This window comes from Physeter macrocephalus, chromosome 15, assembly GCF_002837175.3.
Source record: "Physeter macrocephalus isolate SW-GA chromosome 15, ASM283717v5, whole genome shotgun sequence".
Taxonomy (NCBI): domain Eukaryota; kingdom Metazoa; phylum Chordata; class Mammalia; order Artiodactyla; family Physeteridae; genus Physeter; species Physeter macrocephalus.
Window position 1 is genome coordinate 38412148 of NC_041228.1, and position 22426 is coordinate 38434573.

General features: G+C 46.3%; 1 protein-coding gene and 1 long non-coding RNA gene across 8 annotated transcripts in view; both read right to left on the bottom strand.

Annotated features, from left to right (window-relative positions):
• The window catches only part of MATN2 (matrilin 2), a 175881-nt gene extending 165486 nt beyond the window's left edge, over window positions 1–10395 (bottom strand). For 6 of the 7 annotated variants that reach the window (XM_028500797.2, XM_028500796.2, XM_024115899.3 and 3 more), the window contains exon 1: window positions 9142–9721. The gene's annotated coding sequence lies outside the window, so the exon portion shown is untranslated. Of the gene's footprint in view, window positions 1–9141 lie in introns of all 7 variants that reach the window. The other variant, XM_028500794.2, reaches the window with a different exon arrangement.
• Window positions 10396–18468: 8073 nt separating this feature from the next.
• Window positions 18469–22388, bottom strand: LOC114487893 (uncharacterized). Its single transcript, XR_003683432.2, has 2 exons — window positions 20095–22388; window positions 18469–18773 (listed from the first exon to the last, which is right to left on the bottom strand). It is a non-coding gene; the product is annotated as an uncharacterized lncRNA (long non-coding RNA).
• Window positions 22389–22426: the final 38 nt, after the last annotated feature.

A 22426-nucleotide genomic window follows, 5' to 3' on the forward strand; every position in this document is an offset into this window, starting at 1 on the left:
GACGCGCAGGCTCAGCGGCCATGGCTCACGGGCCCAGCCGCTCCGCGGCACGTGGGATCTTCCCGGACCGGGGCACGAACCCGTGTCCCCTGCCTCGGCAGGCGGACTGTCAACCACCGCGCCACCAGGGAAGCCCTAAAAAAGAGATTTTGAGTCCCCTCTCCAATTCTGAAAGTTCTTAGACATCATATTCAAGAGTTTTGTCCCTCAAAGGCCACTCCATTGGCACACCAAGTGTGCATACTAACTCCTCTGTGTTCAATGAGGCCAGTCACACAGGGCTGGGGCCGCAGCAGCCCCAGAGGCCTTCCTTCCTGTCTCCCACCTCAGACCAGAATCCCCAGCTCCCACAGGGCCGGCAAATGGAGCCCCACCTCCGTTTAGATGTTGACCTGACGTTGGCTTTCTGTGACTCTCACCCAGTGGTCCAGGCCTGCTTGCCAGCCCAGCCTTTCCAGATACAGACTCACAAGTCCTTTCATGGTCAAGGTAACTCCATCTGCTCCAGTACCCGGACTAGAAACGTGGCCTCAGCTTCCATGTCTCCCTTGCATCACCATCACATTCATGGGTGGACAAGCCCTGGCTTTCCCGCCTCTGCCGGTTCTCTGATCCAGCCCTCCTGATGGTTCCCGCCACTGCAGCAAAGCTCCAGTCTCTCTGTTTCTCACCCAGACTTCTCCAGAAGCTCTGGAACTGCTCTTCCTGCCTTGGGTCCTGTCCCTTCCCTGCTCAGAACCCACCTATGGCCTTACTGCGTAACATTCACGTTCAAGGCCCTCCATGACAGACCACTGCCCGCCCTACAACCATGGCAGTCCCACGTGCACCCCAGCCCCTCTACCGGTGCCAAAAGAATTCAGATTCTTGTCCTAGCTGGGTGCCTTCATCCATGCTGGTCCCTTGGCCTGGTCTACCTTCTGTATTATTCAAAAACGCATTCATTCCTAAAGGCTCAAGTCATACATCACCCACTCTCTAAAATGTGCTCCGATTTTCCCAGCAAGGATTGACTTTTCTACGCACCCCTGACAACGGGTTTGTTGTCTGCTCTAGCACTGGGTTTTTTGTGTGTTTGTTTTTGTTTTTTGGCCGCGCTGAGCAGCTTGCGGGATCTTAGTTCCCTGACCAAGGATCGAACCCACGCCACCGCAGTGAAAGCACAGAGTCCTAACCACTGGACCGCCAGGGAATTCCCTAGCACTGTGTTTCTTTTTCTTGTTTCCATATCTGTCTCCCTGCCTAGACTCTGAACTGTTCCTTGAAACCACACCCATGTGCTAGATGCTGAATTTCATAAAGTTTTAGAAAATAGCTAAATGTTGAATAAACACATTTATTGATCAACAAAAGATCAATAAATGTTGAATCAAATTGGCCCTAGTTCTGCACCTGACAACTGCCAAGGCCGAGCCCAGGTCTCCGTCTACATGCTGTTTGCTTTAATGCAGGCAACCCCAAAGGCTCTCTCCTATGATGGGAGGAGCCTCTGCCCCAGATTTCTTGGCCTTGAATATATAATTTTTAAATGATATAGATGAAATATCAAATATCTAGTTATAATAATTAAAGTATCCATTTAGTCATACATGCATATTCAAAACATCTGAAATTACAAAATATATATTCACTTAGAAATAATGCTTTATTCATTAAAAATGTTTCAGAAAACAGTGTTTTCTCTCTTTCGTGTCATAAAACAGTTTTCAAATGCTTGCCTCTCTAACATCAGTATTTCATCAAAGCTAAAGATTTTTTTGTTTTCTGACATCTTTACTTCTAGGTTGTCTGAGATACAGCACTTTCTGAATCTATATATGATGCTGTCACTGGAAATTTTATCTCAGACCATCAGTTCCCACTTACGTAACATGAGGACAGCTGTAGGGTTTTTTAATATGTCCCGGAGGCATAAATTCACCATCTCTGCAACTTACTCATTCACTGTGTTGCTCTTAAAGTATCGTATCCAGTGTCATCCAGCCCTTGCAATTGTGAAACTGTGCCCAGAAGAATAATGACTTAATTTGAGTTGATTTTTCTTTTACTGTTTTGGTCATTGACTTCTACATGTATTCAAAATTAGCACACTGATTGAGGACATTTCAAGCTAACGCGTCTTCCCCAAATAGTACTTTGTTCAACATATTTGACAACATATTCAGATGGACATATTTGTCCTCAATTTGACTGAGGACATTTCAAGCTAACGTGTCTTCCCCAAATAGTACTTTGTTCAACATATTTCACAGAGGTCCACAGACTTTGAGAGACTTTGCAAGGACTCACATATAGAGCAATTTCCTCTTTTCCAAGGAATCATTTTCTGGGGAAAAAAAAACCCTCACCTCATATTTTGGAATATATGGTCATTCCTACCTTATCTTTTCTCCCTTCCATTCAATCAAGCACCATGTTCTACCACATGATGTCTCGTATGCCTTCTCCCTTTTCCATCCATACCAAGGTCACAGCCCTAGTCTTGCCCCTTATTCATATTGGAGAGACTACAAAGGTCCTGGCAGACACTGCTGGTTGCCCCCCAATATCCTCCCCTCCTTCTTTAGTAATAGAACCCTCACTTTTTAACTGGACACGTGATGGGGGTGGAATAAAGACCAAGATGCCCAGTCTTTCCTTCTTCCCTATCAGGTGACTACATGGGGGTTAGGGGAGGATGGAAGTGGATGTGGCGAGTCCAACTTCAGAGAAGTGTCCTTAAAGGAGGCGTTGGGGGATGGCCGCCTTGCTTCTTCCTTCCTGCTGGCTGGAATGAGCACATCCTGGCTGGGAACCCAGCAGTCATTTTGAACCACGAGGCACCATGAAAATGGAAGTCATGCTGCATGGTAAAAGTGACAGGGCACAGAAGTGTGGGTCCCCGACCCCATGCTCACTTTGGACACACTACCTCCAGGCTTCCAGACAGAAATAAACGTCCTTCTTCAAGTCACTGTCATTTCTGTTTTTTGTATAACTTGGAGTTGAACATAATCCTAATTAATTGACTGTTTCTAAGTCTCTCCTATTGACGCCATCTGGCACCAGCTGAATCCAATCTTCCCAACATAATATCATGCTTATCATGCACCTGCTCAAAAACGAACAGTGACTTCTGGGCTTCCTGGTGGCGCAGTGGTTGAGAGTCCGCCTGCCGATGCAGGGGACACGGGCTCGTGCCCCGGCCCGGGAAGATCCCACGTGCCGCGGAGCGGCTGGGCCCGTGAGCCATGGCCGCTGAGCCTGCGCGTCCGGAGACTGTGCTTCGCAACGGGAGAGGCCACGGCGGTGAGACACCCGCGTACCGCACGAGTGAATTACCGCTTGGTGCAATCTCATCATAAACTTACAAACATAATATTGAGCAAAATAAAATTCAAAAATGCACAAAATGAATCTACAATCTTAGGAATCGGGATAGTGGTTACACTTGAGGTGTCAGTGCACAGAAGGAGGCGTGAGGGGGGGATTGTGGGGTACTGGGAATGTTCTGCTGATTACTCAGGATGATGACTACACATTCATGAAAAATCATCCAGCTACACGCCAGATTTGTGCACCTTTCTATAGGTATGCTTCAGTAAAAAGTTTACTTAAAAAACAGGCAAACTAAGTTAGAAGAGCAGTTACCTTCAGGGGGAGGTGATAATTAATTGGGTAATGCGGGGTGCCGATCTGGGAGACGGTCACATGAGAGTGTTCATTTTGCAAAAGATCCATTGTACTGTTCCCTTATGGTTTGTGCATCTTTTTATATGTTCTTTTGATTAAAAATTTACTTAACAAATGAAGTGTGCAGTACTACTCCTGCCCCCCTTGCTCTCTGATCATACCATGGACAAAGGGATTCAGGGAGAGATGTGAGTTGCAGCAGACATTTTAGAGAGAGGCTAATGGGTGTTCTCTCTTGAGTGGGCTATTGTGCATATCCTGGAAGAGGTGTTAATAAGAATGAGGGTGCACAGCTGGTCCTGACCTGGAACTCCTTCTCAAGCCCTGGGGTGGGCAAAATAATGTCCCTCCAAAGATGTCCATGTCCTAATCCCCAGAATCTGTGGATATGTTACGTTACACAGCAAAGGGGAATTACAGTTGCTAATCAGCTGACTTTAAAAATAGGGAGATACCCTACATCAACTATACTTCAATTTAAAAAATAGAAAAAAATAGGGAGAGCATCCTGAATTATCCAGGTGAGCCCAACGCAATCACCAGGGTCCTTAAAAACAGAAGAGTGAGGCAGCATGAGAAGGACTCAGCCTGACATGGCTGGCTTTGAAGATGGAAGGAGGCGACAAGCCAAGCAGTGAGGGAAGATTCTAGAAGCTGAAAAAGGCAAGGAAATGGATTCTCCCCTCAAGCCTCCAGAAGGAACAATTCACCCAGTAAGAACCATTTCAGACTTTTGACTTCCAGAAACATAAGATAATACACTTTTTAAAAACTGAAGTATAGTTTACAATGTTGTGTTTGTTTCAAGTGCATAGCAAAGTGATTCAGTTATATATATATATAATATATAATATATATATATTCTCTTTCAGATTCTTTTCCATTATAGGTTATTACGAAATATCGAGTATAGTTCCCTGTGCTACACAGTAGGTCCTTGTTGTCTACCTATTTTATATTTAGTCGTGTGTATATGTTAACCCCAAACTCCTAATTTATCTCTCCCCCCTCACCCACTATCCCCTTTGGGTAACCATAAGTTTATTTTCTGTCTGTGAGTCTATTTCTGTTTTGTAAATCAGTTCATTTCTATCATTTTTTGAGATTCCACATGTAAGTGATATCATACGATATTTGTCTTTCTCTATCTGACTTAATATGATAATGTCTAGGTCTATCCATGATGCTCAGAATGACATTATTTCATTCTTTTTTATAGCTAGGTAATATTCCATTGTACATATATACCACACCTTCTTTATCCATTCATCTGTGGATGGATGTATAGGTTGCTTCCGATAAACTTGTTTTATGTCACTAAGTTTGTGGTAACTTATTACAGCAGCAATGGGACACTAATACAGACATTGTCTGGAAATTTCAGAGAGGTGGTAATTTTATTAGAGGAGATCTTGGGGATGGGGGCATTCTTTGTATTTCAATGGAAATGGAGGAGAAGGAGCTAGAAAAAAATCAGCAAACACTGTTGATGGGGAAAAGGAGACCATTCTGAGGGGCTAGTGTTAAAAGTTGAGGGTTTGTCAAAGAAAGGGAGAAACTGTGAAAGTAGCAACTTCAGAACTGAGTTTGAAGCAACCCAGGGCTCACAAAAGATTTGACCCATAGTCTTGACCCCTGTGGTCTTGAGCTTCTCATCTTTAAGACAAGTGAAAACAAACTCACCTAACTGGGAAGGTGCAAGGATAAGCCCTAAACAGAAGTGAGATAAAATCCTTTGATTGGGATTTCCCTGGTGGTCCAGTGGTAAAGAATCCGCCTTCCAATGCAGAGGACGCAGGTTCGATCCCTGGTCAGGGAACTAAGATCCCACATGCTGCGGGGCAACTAAGCCCTCGTGCCACAACTACTGAGCTCGCACACCACAACTACAGAGCCCACTTGCCGCAACTACAGAGCCCACGCGCCCTGGAGCCTGCGCGCCGCAACTAGAGAGAGAAAACCCTCATGTCACAACTAGAGAGAAGCCAGCACGCCACAAGGAAAGATCCCGCATGCATGCCTCAACGAAGATCCTGCGTGCCGCAACTAAGACCCGACGCAGCCAAAAATAAATAAATAATAAATAAATCTTTTTAAAAAATCCTTTGCTTTACATCATTTTCTCCAATAATAACAGTTTATTAGGCAGAATAATGCCCCCAAAGATGTCTATGACCTAATCATCCCAGAATCTGTGAATATGTTACCTTTGTGGAAAAAGGGACTTTGCAGATGTGATTAAGCTAAGGATATTGAGAAGGAGAAATTAGCCTGGATCATCCAAGTGGGCCCAACGTAATCACAAGGGTCTTTATAAAAGAGAGAAGAAGGGGGGAAGGAGAAGAAGGGGGGAGAAGGGGGAAGGGAGAGAAGAACTGGAAGCTGCTATGCTTCAAAGATGGAAGAAAAGACCAGAAGCCAAGAAACATAGGCACCTTTCAGAAGCCAGAAAAGGCAAGGGAACAGATTTCCCCCTGGAGCCTCCAGAAGGAACATAGCCTTGTCGACACCTTGATGTTAGCCCAGTGAGACCTATTTCAGACTTCTGACCTCCAGAACAGAAGGACAATAAATGTGTGTTGTTTTAAGCACTAAGTTTGCAGTCATTTGTTACAGCAGCAATAAGAAACTAGTACAATAACCTAAAATAGCAGTGGGGTATTCCAATGGGGATGGAGCCACGGTCTCCAACAGTAAAGTTTCCTCTGACAATAACTCTAAAAAGAACTTTTGAAAAATGTTAGCTAGTCTACCTGCTCAGCCACTGACTTTACATGCAGGTATTTCAGTAAAAATCTTATTTTCAATCAACTCACTCCAAGCACTGGCAAATTAATTCACATTAATTATCTCATTTAACCCTTATAACAACACTATGACATAGATCGTATCATCCCCATTTGATGGATGATATAACTGAGGCTCAGATAATAATAACAATAAGTATAGGTAATAAATATTGAGCACTTACTCTGAGTTAGGCATTATACTAAGCACTTCATGCGTGTTAACTAATTTAATTCTCCCAACAATTCTAATCCCATTTACAGATAAGAAAACTGAGGCAGGGGGTCTAAGTAACGTTCCAACATCCTTGCAGGTAATGAGTGGCAGGGCTGAGACTGGAACCCAGGTCCCTCAGGTGCCAAGATCAGGGTCGTACGCCCACAACCTCTCATCACTGTCAGCATCGTTACCGCCAATTACTGATAACAGCCGAGGCCTCTGGGATGGAGCCCAGCCCTGCCTTTCTCTCTGAGTCCCTTTCAGGGTCCTACCAGGTAAGGCAGTGGTGGCTGTCTAACAAGCCACGTGGCAGGGTTCAAAGATGACCTCACGGCTAGAGCTCCAAGTGGCAACTGGTCCCTTGGAAGGGCCTCCCTGGCACTGTTTATTAGCAACAGCAATGATAGCCTCCACTCTCTCCTTGGCACTTCAGCCTCCCTCTTCCTCTGACCCTCCTGACTTATTCCCACATGTACATTAAACAGGGGTGCCCTCCTGAGCTTCCCTAAAGACAGGGAGTCCCAGGAAAGGGCTCTCTTAAACACACATGCTAAAAACCAGAGGGGAGCCAGTCCCGTCCCAGGGATAGCATTCGAGGTTCTGGCTCACTTGGCTGGTCTCAAACTCAGCTGCTCACCCCTGAGTCCCAGCATGTCCCTTCTCACCTCCCACCCAGCCTCACACCCAACACCCTGCCGGCCAGCATTTACATTGGCACTCCCTCTTCGCCCCAGGCAGAGCTGATTCTAGGAAAACTGTGGGATTTCTCTGTAGAACCTTCAGTGATCCTCTTATTCCTCGTCTACCTTTCAAGGAGCAATCTTCTATTTCCTTTTCTTTAAATCTTGGGTCTCATCTCAACTACCTCTTGCTGAACAGAGATATATGGTGATGCTGGTAAGAGCTTAGAGCATGACAGCCATCTGAGGGTGTCTCAGAAGTGGACTCTGGTACGGCACCTCCAGCCAGTGAGCTCAGGCCTCAGTGCCTCCAGCTTGCCAGGGCCTGGACTCCTGAGCCCGGAACCCTGGATTTGTAGAAAAGAGAAGCCTGGCAACACAGAGGTCTGACTGAATTCTATTGGCAGGACTAAAAGTTTAGGCAGATAGGAAAACAGAAGGTGAAGAGCCAACAGATATCTACCTGCATTCTCAACAAGGGGTTCTAAGGGACCAAGCTTCAGGGGCTGAGAGGAAACTTTCCAGACCATAAACCCATCCTGGAACAGCAATATGGTTTTCTGAGGCTGGGAGAAACAGGCAGGGAGAATCGTGTAGGATGCACTCCTGAATGGAAAACTCCAGTTAAATACATGTAGATCATCTGCCACCCTCACGTACCCACAGAAGGCCCACCTTCCTGATTTGGAGAGGAAGTGACTGCTTGTAGGAACGCCTTGCTTTTCTGGAGAGACAGGTGATGGAACTAATCACCAATCTTAAATGCCTGGAACTGTTCTAAGGACTTGAATTTAATCCTCACAGCCCTTTAGGTATTATCAACCCCACTGGACAGATGAAGAAAGTGAGGCATAGAGTAGTTGGGTAACTCCAAAGTTGCCAACCTGTAAGCTTCACTCACAGCCGGGGTCTGAACCTAAGCAAGCCAACCCCAGAGCCTCTGGTCTTGACCACGCTCCTCCCCCACCCCCGCAGCGGGAAACCAACTAAATGCACTTGGTGCAGATGCAGCCCAGCTCCCTGATTTATGACGATTTGGGACTTGGTCAACTGGGTTTGTTCCGGGCGGGAGTATGTGTTCCCGAGGAGATACCTTCCTGTGCACCTTCCTGTGCGTCCAGTCCAGGAGACCTTAACGAGAGAGGGTCCCCATTTTTCTGTCCTCTCTCCAAACTGCCCTCGGGGTTTCTAGCAACTACCACAAAACGCCCTCCCCTTTCTTTCCTTTCTCGGCAATGTAGGGAAGCTGGAGCTTTAGCTGTTCTAGAGAACCAAGAACACAATGCAGATGACACGGGCATTAAAATACCAGCCGACCGAGGCGGGGAGTCGGAATCGATCCGCTGGCCAGCAGAACAGCAATCACACCGGATCCCCGCTCAACAAGTCTCCCTTTCCCGGGGTCGGTGGAGGCCAGGTCTGGGCGGCCCCGCGGCGGGGCACAGCGCCCCCACGGGGCACTGCGGGGTGGCTCCCGCGCGCTGCGCCGGGCTCAGGGAGCTCGCGGAGCTCGCCCGGCCAGGGCGGTCCAACTGGCCCCGGCCGGGGGTCCCGCAGCGCCGCCCTCCCTCTCGCCCTCGGCCCCGAGGGGTCGGGAGCCAGGAGCCAGGGGCCCGGGGCGGGAGGGGGCGTCCGACGGGAGGGGCCGTACGGCCCGGGGCGCGGGCCTTTGGGCGCGTCCGCGTGCGTGGGTGCCCAAGCTCTGCCTGTCTGTCCGTCTGTCTGTCTGCGCCTCCGGGCTGCGGGGCCAGGCAGGGCCCCGGGGAGAGCGCGCCCCGCTCACCTGCAGCCGCCGCCGGCGCCTGGGAAGCGAGACAGGGGCGCAGCCTCCCGGGTCTTCGTCGCTGGCCTCCTCGCCGCTCCGAGAGCCACGGCTCTCCTCGGGAATCGCTCGTGGGAGCCGAGGAAGAAGCCCGAGGTGCTGCCGCTGTCTCCTCCTTCGCCGCTTCCTCCGAGTCCCATCCCAGAGCGCTCCGCTCGCTCGCTGGCTGCCTGGGCGGCTCTGGGCCAGCGCCGGCAGGCGGCGGGGGAGGCGGCGCCGCGGAGGGTGGGGAGCGGGCCGGCGGGAGGAGGGGTGTACTGTTTGGGGATGGGGCAGGAGCGGAGAGGGATAGGCCGTGAGGACCGCCCCACCCTGCAGGCAGCCCCGGGAGCTGGGCACCCTGACCGCGCGCCCTGCCTGCTGCCACCTCGCACTGCGCGGTCCGTCCCCAAGCCCAGGCGGGGATCGGACTCCAGGGGTCTGGAGCCGCAAGCAGGCTCAGAACAACAAGGAGCTTTGGGGTCTTGGCGGAGGGGAGTGGGGTGGGGAGCGGAGGAGAGCATCTCCTGGAGGGAGAAAGGCATGACGGGGGTCCTGTTTCCTGAACTGGGGGTCATGATCTACAGGAGGAGACCATCGATGACGGTGATGGAAGAAGAAAGTGGTGAGGATTGGGCTACTTGGTGACAAGTGCCAGGAGCTGTCTTGGCAGTGCCCAGAACACCGGTGCCGGTTCCTATTAACAGAGCATCCACTGGCCAGAGGCCAGGCCCCTGGGTGGGGACGGGACTAAGGATGCCAGGACGGAAAGGAAACAAGGTTCCTACCCTGAAGGAGCAGAGAAAGCCTAGTCCAGGCAAGACTTTTGAAATTATGGGCAAAGATGTTTGCAATTTTGTAAAGCGGGGGAACGTGCCGAGAGGTCCCCAAGGGAACTTTGGAGGGGTGCGGAAGCCAGGATTGGTCGGTGGCAGGGAAAGGGCTGGGGAATGCCACTCTACCAGCTCTCCCTGCTCCTGGGCAGCTGGGGGGGAGTGGGGTCGTTACAACAGGCTAAGACATCTCCTAATAATTGCTCCAAAATTCTAACCCCAAACCATTAACCCAACCACTCAGTTCAGGTTTTAACAAGCTATGGGGGAGAGGCAGCAGAACTAACACATTTCAAAACGTCTGGTGCCAGAATCTGATCATTTAAGTCCTCTTGGCTGCCTTTACTCTGAACCATCGTCACTCCTATTTGATGATAGAGTTGGTTTCTGGAATATGAGTAAAAACCTTGTACAAAATCAATTTTTCAGGAAAGCTCCAGGTGGGTAATTAAAATCCTAGCCCTAAGGCAAGGGGTCAACATACTCAAGCCATTGGGCAACTCAGTGGTATCCTAACGCCAAGAAAGAATCTTGGATTCATGTTCCCTTACCCTGCACCTTAGGCCCACTGGGCACTCTTGGCTGCCTGCACTGATCAGAAATAGTTTCTTTGTATGTCTTTGGGAGGAGGTAGGTGGAAGTCAGAAAGCAGAGGAAAGTGTTCAGGAAATGTTTGGTCTCTGAAGTCTTGTATCCCACAAATGAAAATTCTTCCTGAGTCTGGGCCAGTGAAAATCCCCTAGGAGCTGGGGAAGTTAAGTTACAGTTTATGGAAACTTACAGTTTAAATGTGTTGCCTTATTTCAAGACACCAATATGATCCAGTAATTTAATCAGGAAAACAATAGTAATTCTGAAATCCTTACAAATTTTAGTGAATTGTAATTTAGTAGTAACAGATTTCAGTGATTCTGGTGTATGCCAACTAAGATGGATGTTTTTCCCCAGGGAGTTCTATCAGAATTCTTTTTTTTTTTTTTTTTTTTTTTTTTGGTACGCGGGCCTCTCACTGTTGTGGCCTCGCAGGCTCAGCGGCCATGGCTCACGGGCCCAGCCGCTCCGCGGCATGTGGGATCCTCCCGGACCGGGGCACGAACCCGTGTCCCCTGCATTGGCAGGCGGACTCTCAACCACTGCGCCACCAGGGAAGCCCCAGAATTCTTCAGAAGAGGAAATTTCTGTACAAAACATGCCTGCGGCCAAGTCAAATAGGTCAGTGAGTTGTTCACCTTGCGGAATGATCTTCAGGTCTGCTGGGAAGAAAAAAAAAAAAAAAAAAAGAAGAAGAAGCAAAAGCGAGTTCAGTATCCTGAAATATCAAGTAAGAAAAAACAATGGCTTAGTTTCCCAGTTACCTTTAGGGTGAATGCAAGTTGATAATAATAAAGGCTGCTGGGGAAAGCCCAAATTTGCCTTTTCTGCCAGAGGCCCTGCTACTGGCTTAATGTAGAGAAGCTTATTCAGAAAAAGTATGATTTCTCGTTCTCAGGTGGGCACTCATACAAGCAGACAAGAACGAGGGTGTGTAGTATCTCAGAACTCATGAGTTAGAATCCATAACTGTTTAAATTACTTACACCTTGGTAGCTATACTGGGTTCAGCTCACTTCTCTGTCTCTGCAAGGGGTCTACTGTGGAACAGGATGAGGCTGGCGGTGGGAGGGGCCAGTCATTTGACCCAGGCCTCACATTCGTGAATAGCCTCAAATACAGACTTTGGCCCTAAGCATTCATTTGTTCCTTGTAAACATTAGAACTTTTTGTTTTGCTTTGTGTTGCACATTAGAATCCTTCCTAGAGGGCAGATTAAAATGAGACTCTATCAAAGAGAAGAGGACCAGAATATAAGGAAAACAAAGAGCAGACAGGTTGGCTCACAGAACTCATAGCCTAAAATAACTTTTGTACTGAATTTTTTTTTTCTTGAAAATAGAAACATCAATTTTATTGACAAGATAGGGCCACAATGGGCAGCTCCACACAACACAAATGCGGAAGAATCTAAAACTGCAATGCCACCTCACTCGCGCTGTGTTTCTCTAGGTGACTGATGATGTTTGGGTCACATGTAAACTGTTGGAACCCATCCCTGTCCCACTCAAGCAGAAGGGCAGGATGTCTCACCTGGGAGAGGAGCTGTCATTCCTTTGGGGCACCTGCCAGTTGGTCAGAACAGGAGATAAGGTAGAGAGGGGAGCACTGCAAAGCAGTGGCTGGGTTTCCACTCCAGCCTTGGGTAAGGAACCCTCCGACATGGGGCAGTGCTTCCTTCCAGACGCCCCATCAATGTGGACAGCTAGTTCCATGTCAGAGGTCCCCCTGAGGACAGGCTGGCTGATGGCACCATCATCCCAAGTGAAATGATTTCTAAATAAACATATAATCCCACCTTGCAAAGAGGATTCAAATGTTTTTATGTTATCTTGGATCATGAGCTCCCGAGGGCAGGGACCAGGCCTTTAGCTTGTTTACACATCTTCCTTATGCCGTGCTGTGTTAGAGACTGAGCTGCTGTGGCCTGAAACCTGGAGTTTAGAGTGGTTTTTGTGGAATCAGGCTGATGAGGCTACTTATCAAGAATAAGATAATAGGATGGCGTGGGGAGCCTTAAAACCTGGGCAAGACTGAATGGAATCTGACTCGTTTCCTTGGATATTGACAAGGCTGAAACATTGCCTGTCTCCCTGGAGACTAGTTTCCACTTTCGAAGTGGAGGATGGACCTGCTATGTGTGGAAGCATCACTCAGCAACACAGATTGCTGCTTCTTGCCTCCTGAAGCCCAGGAATTGGCACAGAGCCATCTGCTATTAGAAGCCAATAGCTTCATTCCTGTGACACTCAGCTAACTGCCTTCTCGCCACGCCATTACTGAGGCTCTGTCTGCATCGGTTGCCGTGTTAAATCAGCCTGCAAGATACTTGGGTAATGAGTATGTGTATCTATCTGTCCTATAAAATCTTCCAGCATGCTGGCAAAGCTCAGTAAACTCAAGAATAACAAAAATATCAGAAGAATAACAAAAATGTCAGAAGAAAGAACGTGGCTTTTCCACGTTCTCTCTTGCTGAAGAAAATAACTGGAACATGGTTATTACTGGGATCCAACAGAAGGGGAAATGCTACAGATGGTCCAGTGGAAAGAATAAGGAATAAGGCAGTGAACTGCTGAGAGCCACGATAAATCATAAGATGTAGAAAAATAAGATGTAATGCAATAAAGTGAACAATTTTTTGTTGGTAGAGCATTCTCTGAAAAGAAGCAATGGAAATGTCTTGACTCATTTAAAACAAGACTTGACAAAGCAATTCCCAAGTACAGAAAGTGCCAGAACATTACTGGCTATATGTACACTAGCTCTGAACAAAAAACATGTTGAAAAGAAGATGCGATAACCAAAGTGTGAAAGAGCTGAGAGTTTCTTTTAGCTATAGAGCAAGTTTTAAGACAGCTCAGCATCCCTGGCCAGGCCTAATGAGAGGGTGCAGACCCACAGTGCTCCAGACTATCCATGGAGCAGATAATGTGTCAGACAATTTTTGAAAATCAATCAATGTAATACACCATATCAACAGAATAAAAGACCAAAACCACGTTATCTCCTCGATACATGCAGAAAAAGCACTTGACAAAATTCAATGCTCCTTCACGACAGAGACATTCGATAAACTAGAAGTATAAGGGGATTTCTTCAATCTAATAAAGAGCATCTGCAAAAAACCCACAGCTAACATCATACTGAAAGCTTTTTCTCTAGGATCAGGAACAAGACAAGGATGTGCTCTCTCACCACTTCTATTCAACGCTGTGCTAGAAATTCTAGCCAAGGCAAGAAAATGAAATAAAAGGCGTCCAGATTGGAAAGAAAGAAGTAAGACTATCCCTATTTGCAGAAGACATGACCTGGTAAGTAGAAATTCTAAGGAATCTACTAAAAAAGTATTAGAACTAAGAAAGTAGTTCAGCAAGGTTGCAGGATACAAGATCAATAGACAAAAATCAACTGTATTTCTCTACAGTCTGAAAATGAAATTAGGAAAACAATTCCATTGAAAATAGCATCAAAAAGAATAAGTCACTTAGAAAAGGATTTAACAAAAGAAGTACAAAACCTATACTCCAAAAACTACAAAACATTGTTGAAAGAAATTAAAGGAGATCTAAATAAATGGGAGGACATTCCATATTCATAGATTGAAAGACTTGATATTATTAAAATGGCAGTACTCCCTTAACTGAGCTACAGAATCAACATAATCCCTATCAAAATCCCAGCTGGCTTCTTTACAGAAATTAACAAGCTAATGCTAAAGTTCACATGGAAATTCAAGGGACCCGGAGTAGCCAAATAATCGTGAAAAAGAAAAAGTTGGAGGATCCACACTTCCTAATTTCAAAACTTACTACAAAACTGCAGTAATCAAAATAATATATACCTGCATAAAGATAGACATAAAATTAAATGGACTAACATTGAGAGTTCAAAAATAAGCCTTCATATTTGCAGTTAATTGATTTTCAGCAAAGGTGCCAAGACCATTCAATTGGGGGAAGAATTTCAATTGGTCCTGGAACAACTGGACAGCCACATGGACAAGAATGAAGTTGGACTCTTACCTCATTCCTCATACAAAAATTAATTCAAAATGGATCAAAGGTGTAAGTGTAAGAGCTAAAGCTATTAACCTCTTAGAAGAAAACACAGAAGTAAATCTTCATGACCTTGTATTAGGCAATGGTTTCTTGGATATGACTTCCGAAGCACAAATGACAAAAGAAAAACAGTTAAATTGGAGTAGATCAGAACTAAAAACTTTTGTGCTTCAGTGGACACCATCAAGGGAAGACAACTCATAGAATGGGGAAAATTTTTTGCAAATCATAGACTGATAACAGATGTGTGTAGAATATATAAAGGACTCATAATTCAATAATTTAAAAATTAATAAATGGACAAAGTTTCTGAATAGACATTTCTACAAAGAAGACATTCAAATGGTCAATAAGCAAGTGAAAAGATGCTCAACATCATTTACCATCAGAGAAATGCAAATCAAAACCACAAGGGACTTCCCTGGCAGTTCAGTGGTTAAGAATCCACACTTCCACTGCAGGGGGCACGGGTTCAATCCCTGGTCTGGGAACTAAGATCCCGCATGCCATGAGGCACTGCCAAACAAAACAAAACACAGGACATCACTTCACACCCACTAGGATGGCTATAATTTTAAAAATGGGCAGGGCTTCCCTGGTGGCACAGTGGTTGAGACTCCGCCTGCTGATGCAGGGGACACGGGTTCGTGCCCCGGTCCGGGAAGATCCCACATGCCGCGGAGAGGCGGGGCCCGTGAGCCATGGCCGCTAAGGCTGTGCATCCGGAGCCTGTGCTCCGCAACGGGAAAGGCCACAACAGTGAGAGGCCCCTGTACCGCAAAAAAAAAAAAAAAAAGGGCAAAAACAAGTGTTGGGGGCTTCCCTGGTGGCACAGTGGTTAAGACTCCATGCTCCCAATGCAGGGGGCCTGGGTTTGATCCCTAGTCAGGGAACTAGATCCCACATGCACGCCACAACCAAGAGTTCAAATGCCACAACTAAGGAGCCCAAGTGCCGCAACTAAGGAGCCAGCGAGCCGCAACTAAGACCCGGCACAACCAAATAAATAAATAAAAATAATTATTAAAAAAAAAAACAACGCATGCTATATGATTCCATATCCAGAACAGGGAAATCCATCAAGACAGAAAGGAAATTAGTGGTTGCCTGGAGCTGAGAAGTTTGGGGGGAGAAGGGGGAGTGACTATGGGTGTGGAGTTTCTTTGGGGGTTAATGGAAATGTTCTAAAACTGATAGTGGTGATGGCTGCATGACGGTGAATAATATTCAGAACCATTAAATCATACCATTCTATGGCATGTGGATTACATCTTAATAAATTTTGGTTTATGAGAAGAGGACAGGTTTTAGTTCTGAGTCCTCATGCAAACACGTTTAGTCTCTTTTTGAATCAGACTGCTCCTCTTCTGTGTTTGCACACCTTGCTTGAAACACTCTCCTTCCTGGAACCAGATCTCTCACACACGGGCAGGGGGGCTTCTTGCCCCATTCCTCAGCTTCCCTTCCTGTGCTTTCACACACCTTTTCTGCAGTTCACACTCCTCCTCTGATTACTACTTTCCACTGCAGGACTTACCTGCTGGTGGGGACTTCTGGACTAGTGTCTGTGGTCCCCACCACAGAAAAATGAGCAAGGCTTTACTGTTGCAATCTTGAGATACTCTTGTAAAGGCTGCAAGACAAACGTGCTTTATCACATACAGCCTTTCAAGGGTTCTATTTAAATCCGAAGTGCCCGGGAAGTTGGAGAACACATCAGTTGTACTGGCTCATGGGCTTAGTTGCTCTGCAGCATGTGGGATCTTCCTGGACCAGGGATCGAACCCACGTCCCCTGCCTTGGCAGGCGGGTTCTTAACCACTGCGCCACCAATGAAGTCCTGGTCACTGATTGTTTTAACAATACATTGATCTACTAGGAAAGGGAAAAGAGAAAGTTCAAGGGAGAGGCACATCTAGAGATTTAATTTTTTATTCAGAGCCCTACTGGATTAGGCTCACATAAAAGGAACTTGATCACAAGAATAGAGCTAAGAATGTCATTTCCTTTTTTTTTTTTAAATTTATTTATTTATTTTTGGCTGTGTTGGGTCTTCGTTTCTCTGCGAGGGCTTTCTCTAGTTGCGGCGATTGGGGGCCACTCCTCATCGCGGTGCGTGGGCCTCTCACTATCGCGGCCTCGGCCTCTGTTGTTGCAGAGCACAGGCTCCGGACGCGCAGGCTCAGCAGTTGTGGCTCACGGGCCCAGTTGCTCCGCGGCATGTGGGATCTTCCCAGACCAGGGCTCGAACCCGTGTCTCCTGCATCGGCAGGCGGATTCTCAACCCCCGCGCCACCAGGGAAGCCCCCGTCATTTCCTTTTGATTGCAAATTGCAGCAGAGCATTAGCTAGTCCCTCATCTTAGCTGTCCTTTAATTTTCCTTCGAAGATCAGTCCTTCTATGACCGTGTTGCTGAGTTTTGCTCATCACCTTTACAACTTCTAGAAGTCAAGGCGCCCCCGCCCCGCAGTAGACACGCTCATAGGGTCTATGGAGGAGAGACATCCCTTTGTTCCCTTGCACAGTCTATAGGAATGAGATTTTTTTTTTTTTTCCTCCAGTGGTCTCTTCTGGGAGAAGTGGTCTCTGTGGAGCTTGAGCCCCACTGAGTTGTTGTTAAGAATTAGTCACAATCACCGTGGGTGGGGTTACAGGTGGCTTTAATTCCTCTCATGCTTATTTTATTCCTATTCTAGTAACTATTTTTGAGTTCGTTCTATTTGCCAAACAAGTGCCAGGTGCTGGGGAAGGAACACAGACACAGCTTCTGTCTGAGTTTCTTATCTATTGGGAGATTACAGAAGAGAAAAGCCACAGGAACCAGAGTGTAAGATGAGTCTTGATTGGGATGCTATGGTATGCTCTGCTATGGGACAACATAAAATGAATCTCTTCCAAACTAGTGGGTCATAGAAGGCTTCCAGAAGGAAGTGACTTTCAAGATGAGACCCAAAGGATGACTTACTGGCTTTATTTTCTATTTTTTCTTGCAATACATTACTTATGTCCTTTTTTATTTTTATCTTTTAAATTTATTTTTTTTGGCTGCACCACACAGCTTGCACGATCTTAGTTCCCTGACCAGGGACTGAACCCGGGCCACTGAAGTGAAAGCGCTGAGTACTAACCACTGGACTGCCAGGGAATTCCCTTATGTAATTTTTTAAAAACCCACAAATTTATAATGTTTCCTGATACCCGAGTCAGACCTGGATTCGCTACTAAGATGTTTAAGGAAGTTGGCTCTCAGGGACACAGGTGATTTAGTGCGTTAACCTCACAGGGTGGAAGAAAGCCTACAGCCGCATGGGAGAGGGCTGCTCTAGTCTGCCTCTACTTGAGAGGCGTGAAAACAGACACCGTGAGGACAGGCTTTCTGGGGCGGGGACAATGAAGGGAGTTGGGTCTCACGGCCCCAACTATTCCTCCAAGATAATGCAGACACATGACATCACTGTTCTACTCCCTTATGATGCTTGAAAACTTACTGTACATATTCTTCTTAAAGATAAATCAGTGCAGCTTAAAATGGTGCCTAATTTCCTCAGAAGAAAACTGCTGACTTAAAACAATTAACCACTCTAAAAGGCCCACCTCAGTTGATCTTTCTTCCTCCCTGAATAAACTTTTTTAAAAAACTTTTTATTGGAGTATAGTTGCTTTACAATATCGTGTTAGTTTCTACTGTCCAGCAAAGTGAATCAGCTATACGTATACATATATCCCCTCTTTTTTGGATTTCCTTCCCATTTAGGTCACCACAGCTGAATAAATTCTTTATAAGAATTAAAAGCTGATATTCACAAAACACGATTCAGCCTAATTAAACAGAAAATTGACAGCTTTACTTGTGATACAAACCTCAGTAAAAAAATCCACCCTAAGTTTACAAAGTTCACACAGCTTTACATGACTGGCTTTCCTTCTTGGAATATGTTCATTCCAGTTAGTAGAAATCAACCTTGTTAGTAAGAACTGAGAGGTTAGGTACAGAATTCTGAGATTCTAGATGTCTCAAAGATATGAAATACCCGCTTGAATGGACTCAATTGGCATCTAAATCTTGGCTCTGCCGCTTACTGTGGAAACTTGGATCAGTTATTTTCCTTTAAAAGTCTGTCTCTTCACCTGTAAAATGGAGATAGTTAATATGTGTAAAGCGCTTAGCAGCATGGCTGGCACACAGGAAGGGCTCAGTGAATAGTAAATGTCATTCTGCCAGATAAAAAGGTAGAAGCCACAGGTCTGGGGACTGAGTAGATATGGGGAGAGAAAGGGGCAGGCAAAGAGGCCCTATGATCTCAAGTTGGGGTGACTGGAATGATAGGGAGGCCACTAGCCACAGGGGTCAACAGGAGCAGATCTGGGGGAGGGGGGACAATGCTCCATCTTGGCACGATGAATAGGAAATAGCAACAGGTCAAGATAGGGAAGACTGGGAGTACTGATAAAAGCAGGGGTAGAGTGTCCATTAGTATTTATTGAAAGGGACTATATGCAGGCAAGAAAGATTTAATTAAAAAGACCTAACCTTGAAAGAACTGAAGGAAGATCTTGCAAAAGTACAATAGTGAAATAAAGATACATTTGTTTAGCTAAAATGAGTACTGGGGGAAAAGTGACATCACACAAAGGCCACCACGCAAGACAGTGTCCTTTGTGCCGTGTGCGTCGCAGAGAGCAGACCCAATGTTCCTTCGTTTCCCCGGAGCTGGGGTTTCCTTAGGTGGAGAGACCACAGGTGGGAGCCTCCTCAGCTCTTCAAAAGGTCTAGATTGGATGCCCCAAATTTAGGGTCCCAGGAATCCAGGAGCTGTTGTTGCATATATTGCTTTTCATAGGGGGAGCTGATATGCCGCAGCACTGAACTGTGACTAGCAGAAAACCTGATGGAACGTTCCCTCCTGAGAAATTTGGCTCTCAGTCCCTTGATGCTCGCTAATTATGCCCAATCTACCCGGGTCACACAGTTCCTTACCAAACTCTCTTTATTGCAACAATATACCCTGGACATCTTGACACACACCAAGGAATATATATATATATATTTGCTGAGTTGAAGAGGTTCCCATCTTAATAAGTTTACTTAAGTAAAAAGTTGTTTTGTGGGCTTCCCTGGTGGCGCAGTGGTTAAGAATCTGCCTGCCAATGCAGGGGACACGGGTTCGAGCCCTGGCCTGGGAAGATCCCACATGCCGCGGAGCAGCTAAGCCCATGAGCCACAACTACTGAGCCTGCGCGTTTGGAGCCTGAGCTCCACGACGGGGGAGGCCGTGACAGTGAGAGGCCCGCTCGCTGCAACTGGAGAAGGCCCTCGCACAGAAAAGAAGACCCAGCACAGCCAAAAATAAATAAATAAATTTTTTTAAAAAACCTTGTTTTGTTTGTACTGCTGGTGGCTTTTTAAAAAGTATGTGTTAAGTTTTAGATGGGATAAAATAAATAAAACCTTAGTCCATCATGCCGTTTTGAGCCAAACTCTTCGTTCTGAAGCAGCAGCTGTTTTGCTAACTAGGGTCATACTGATGGGTGTAGAGAGCTGAGAGTTTTGCTTTGACGTAACTTCTTCTGGGTTGGCCAGGTGAGTTTCTCTCTTCTGCTGTCTCCACACACGAGTCAGCGGTAGGAATGCGTGGGCTTCTGGGCAGAAGGTCGCAGATCTGGCTGGCTTCCATACACCAGAGTCATCTGGCAGAAAACCTGGCCAGCGTGCAAAAACACTTTAAGTGAATTCCATGGGTGTGGAGACATCCTTGCAATGCCTTTTTCCTTCCCTTTTAGGACATAACATGCGAGCTGGCCAAAACTCATTTTACACAGCAGCAGGCACTACTTCTGGTATTGAAATGGCTCAGTTTACGCAGGCAGTGCTTTGGAATGAGTTCAATCTGCCCTCTCCCCTCCAGAACATAGGAGTCTGCCTACATGACCAGCAGCGATGTTACTTAGTAACACTGAGGTCCGTTTCCAGACTGGCTGCAAAAGCTAACGTATCTTTTCTTTTTAAATGGAAATAGTGTTTTTATAGTCTCATCGGTTTTCCTCTATCACAAAAGCTCCGTTTGCAGAGCAGGATTTTTTCTCCAATGGTGACCATTTCAAATACAATATATCCCCTCTATGGAGAAAACTTTAATGGTTAGTCTCTAAAGATGGTCTACTGAGAACATTACTGAGAAGTACTGTTGATTAATGAACTGAGGGTAGAAAGACAAATGCAATGAGGTGTGGTTCAGTGAAGCAGTCAGACTAAACAAATGTTTGGGGCCAGAAGAGTTAAAAAAAAAATGGGGGGAGAAAGGGAGGGGTAAAGTGTCAGGCATTCTGCAGGACAATAGGATAGGGTGGGGCAGGGACAAGGACATCAGACTCAGGGGAGATGCGGCACATGTTGTGTTTATGTAGGAAGAAGGTGCAGGAAGGGGAGTGACTAGTCTGCTGGCCTGAAAACTTCCATGTGATGTGCCATTCTGGAAACCTGACTGGCTTGTGCAACGGAAGCTTGGTTTCTAGGGTAGGCAGACCCCATTAAGCCAAAAGGTGTTTTCCTCTTCTCTGTCCAGCAAACAGACTTCAAACCCTCCCACAGGGCTGCTTATCAGTGGGCCCACTTGCACACCTGGTGGTGCTGGACTGAATGTCCATGACCTTAAAATAGGGTTTTGGGGGGTCAAGATGAAAAACCCCGAGGAACCCTCAGTCAAGTGACCAGAAAGTATACAGGCACTAGAGCAATTGAGGTAATGACTGTTTCGTTTCTCTGTAGACAACAAAATAGAAGAAAGGAGCAGGATATTAAAGTGGCGTTTAAAACACATTTAAAAGAGAGGTATATATCTGGATTAGCGATGACAAGGACACAGCGAATTGCCGAGTGTGCTCTGGAGGGTCATTTTAATCCAAGGATCACAACCTCTCCATAGTGGAGACAGGAAGACAATTCCTTACTGTGTAGAGGTAAGTACGGGGGCAGCTTTGGAGCTCAGCCTGGGTGGTTATGTCAGGAAAGCCCAGCAGCATCGTGACATTCTGGTGTCTGTGGTGCTATTGAGTGTCACGTGAACAAGATCCTCTCCGAGGACCCCACGTAGAGTCTCAAAGCCAGCACTCTTCTCCACTTGACCATGTGCCATTTTTCATATTGTAAAAAAATTATTAGGCAAAGCACTGGAAAATCATGGGGAGTAACATGCAAATAGCTGTGATTTCCTATGTGCCTTCCACAGGGATCAGTGAAACTACCTAATAGGCCTTTCCCATACCTAACAACCCTTCATGTGTTAATCTTCTGGGTATAAAACTTCAAGGAACAGAATTTCCGAGGTTGAGTTCATAAAGAATACTAATGAGATACACCCAAAGAAATGACTAAGGCTGATTCTCAGGGATAAAAGTCCTCCCCCTGGCCTCTTATTTTACTCTACATTTCCAAATTATCTGAAATACCTGTTCAGGAACAAGCCAAAACCACTCTTATTTTAATCTCCCTTGGAGCACAGTAAAATCTGAACAGCTTATTAAAACTGCACTGTGGACAGAAAGCAATCCTATTCGAAGCAGCTGAGCTGGCAGAGCTTTGGCAGAGGCGGGGTTAGGAATGCTGGAAGGTCGTGTCAGCTCCTCTCCATTTCTCTTGGCCTAAGATGCTCTGATTTTTTTTTTTTTTTTTTTTTTTGCGGTACGCGGGCCTCTCACTGCTGTGGCCTCTCCCGCTGCGGAGCGCAGGCTCCGGACGCGCGGGCTCAGCGGCCACGGCTCACAGGCCCAGCCGCTCCGCGGCA